The sequence below is a fragment of the Psittacula echo genome, assembly GCF_963264785.1.
Source record: "Psittacula echo genome assembly, chromosome: 2".
NCBI classification, from domain to species: Eukaryota; Metazoa; Chordata; class Aves; order Psittaciformes; family Psittacidae; genus Psittacula; species Psittacula echo.
Window position 1 is genome coordinate 161,487,078 of NC_137737.1, and position 3,168 is coordinate 161,490,245.

Below are 3,168 nucleotides of genomic sequence, written 5' to 3' on the forward strand. Positions count from 1 at the left end.
CCAGAGATGCAACACTGCCCGTGGCACTGGGTGCACAAGTAAGAGCCTCTGCGATGACTTGGAGACACTGCCCAGAGAAGCTGTGGCTGCCCCATCCCTGGCAGTGCTCAAGGCCAGGTTGGAAGGGGCTTGAAGCACCCTGCTCCAGTGGAAGGGGTCCCTGCCCGTGGCAGGGGTTGGAGCTGGAGGAGCTTTAAAGTCCCTTCCACCACAAACCATTCCGTGATTTATGGTCGATGACTCACGCAGGCCCCGGCTCGCGGCGCCGGTGGGTGTGAAGGGGCCGGGGGAGCACTGGAGCAGCGCGCCCGCCGCCGCAGCTCACAGCAGCGCATTCCGCGGCGCAGCCAGAAGCGAAGGCACCGCGCGGCGAACGGCGGCGGAGGGAGAGCCACGGCCCCGCGAGCCTGAGCCCCCGCCAGGGCCCGCCCCGCGCCGAGCAGGCGTTGACTGAAACTTTCCATGGGGCTGACGCGTGGTGAAAGCAGCCGAGCCCTTCTCCTGTCCGCACCCCCGCTGCCCACGGCACGGAGCTCCCTGCCGCCGGGGTCCTGTTGCGGCCCCACAAAGCACCGATGGGAATGGGGCTGCCAAGCAGCCGCAGCGCCGTGGGTGGCATTGCCCAAACCCCCTCTGCACTCCGTTGCCGGTGGCTGGTTCGGGAATGGGGCACATGGGGATCTGCCCGGGGGTCTCCAGTTACTGCAGCCACACCGGTGCTGCCGCCGGGTGTGCCCATGGCACGGCTGGGCTGGGCCCGGCTCCTCCCAGGAACAGCACCTTCTGCAGCACCTAACCCAGCATCTTCCCACAGGGAAGGGCTCCACCAGCCCCTGTGTGTGTCCTTGTGTGTGGTGCAGGCACAGGGCTGCCAGCACTGGTGCATGCACCTGGTGTAAGATATGCAGGGACTCCTCGCTCCCAGCCTGTGAGAAAGGCCCCTCACCCTCCCCTGAAGCAGCCCCACGCCAGGCAGAGCCCCCAGAGTCCTGGCTCTCCTCCCCTGCTCCCCACCCAGCCTGGCTTGGGAAAGCTCTTCCCAGGGGCAGGGGCAGGGGCAGGAGCAGCACCCTGCATCACCCTGCATCTCATCCCATCCCACACCACATCCACACCTTGGCGTCAGCTGCAACCCCGAACCTGCCAACACAAACAGCGTTGCCTGGGCAGATCCAAGCACTGACATCACCCTTGGACAGGGTGGGTAGGGGTGGGACAAGGGGGAATGGCTGTGAACTGATTGAGGGTGGATTTAATGACAGGCTGAGAGCCGGGCTGGTTCAGCCTGGAGAAGGCTCCTTAAGGGGAGACCTTAGAACAGCTCCAGTGCCTAAAGGGGCTGCAGGAAACCTGGAGAGGGGCTTTGGACAAGGGCCTGTAGGGACAGGACAAGGGGAATGGCTTTAACCTGCCAGAGGGGAGACTGAGATGAGCTCTTAGGCAGAAGCTCTTCCCTGTGAGAGTGCTGAGGCACTGGCACAGGGTGCTCAGAGAAGCTGTGGCTGCCCCATCCCTGGCAGTGTTCAAGGCCAGGTTGGACACAGGGGCTTGGAGCACCCTGCTCCGGTGGAAGAGGTCCCAGCCCGTTGCAGGGTATTGGGAGCTGGAGGAGCTCTAAGGTCCATTCCAGCACAAACCAGGCTGTGATAGATGGAGCCAGTGCCTGTTGGAACCATTCCCCTGGCACCCAGCCTGGAGCACTGCTGAGACAGAGGAGCCCTTGTGAGCAAAAGCTGCTGGCATGGCCCAAGGGACATGGGACAAGCTGGAATGAGCACAGTGCACTGGGGCAATCCTGCTCGGACTGTGTCCATGCAGCCGTGTCCAGAGGTGCCAGTGGGCAGCACCGTGACCGGCTGCACAGGCTCAGGATCTCTGCAGCACTTGATGCTGCGGCTCTGTAGGGCCAGTCCAGCACCAGCATTTCTCACCCTCGTGCCAGGGCTCTGCGGTTGATGGAATATGGAGCCATCTCTGCTCCTCCACCTGTCACGCTCCCTCCTTAGCACTGCTCCAGCCCCACAGCAGGTCTGGTTGCAGCCCCAGGACTGGACATGGACCTGCTGGCACAGGGCTGTGGGCAGTGAGGCTCCTCTCCAGCAGTGCGTGCTACAGCCACAGCCCTGGGGATGGGCCTGGAAACAGCCCCCAGGGCTCTGCACAGCCTGTACTCAGCCACAACCACCCTCAGACCTTCCAGAGTCCACAGCCTGCCTCATTCTCTCTTGAGCACTGTGGTTTGATTGTACAATGGGTGTGCTGGGGCTGGTCCCAGTGCAGACAGCAGCTCTTCAGCACCGCTGCTGGCAGCCAGGTCTGGGTGCTCCACATGGGACCTGCTGCACCCTCCCGAGTCTCCTGCTGGAGCCTTTCCAACACTTTGTGAGCCAGGCAGGAAGGCAAACACCCTGCAGCAAAGAGCCTCCAGGGATGCTCCTGGTGCCCGGTGGATGCAGCCGCTGCCCCCACCCCCTCTCAACATAGGATTGTGGAAAGGTTTGGGTTGGAGTGACCTTAAAGCTCCTCCACCTTCCACTGGAGCAGCTTGCTGCAAGTCCCTGTGTCCAACCTGGCCTTGAACACTGCCAGGGATGGGGCAGCCACAGCTTCTCTGGGCACCCTGTGCCAGTGTTTTACCAACCTCATTGTACATAGTTTCTTCCTCACATCCAGCCTGAAACTCCTTCTTTTAGTTTAAACCCATCGCTCCTTGTCCTGTCACAACACACTCTGCTGAAGTCTCTCCCCATCTTTCTTATGGGCCTCTTTTAAGCACTGAAAGGCTGCTCTGTCTCCCCAGAGCCTTCTCTTCTCCAGCTGAACAAGCCCAGCTCTCTCAGCTGTTCCTCACAGCAGAGGTGCTCCAGCCCTCACATCATTTTTGTGACCCTTCTCTGGACCCTCTCCAACAGGTCCATGTCTTTCCTGTGGGGAGGACTCCAGAGCTGGATGCAGGACTCCAGGTGGGGGGTTCGGGGACAAGCACATGGCCCTAGGCATGCTCAGCCTGTGGCTCTCACTTCCTCCTGAGTGGGAGGAATTTCTTCTTCTTTTCCCCATGCTGTATTTAGCATGAAATCCATGGCAAAGGTGATTTCTCAATGAGCTTTCCCATTCTCTCCCCTCTCTGCAGAGTCGTGACAGCAGTGGGAGCAGAGCAGCGGGAGA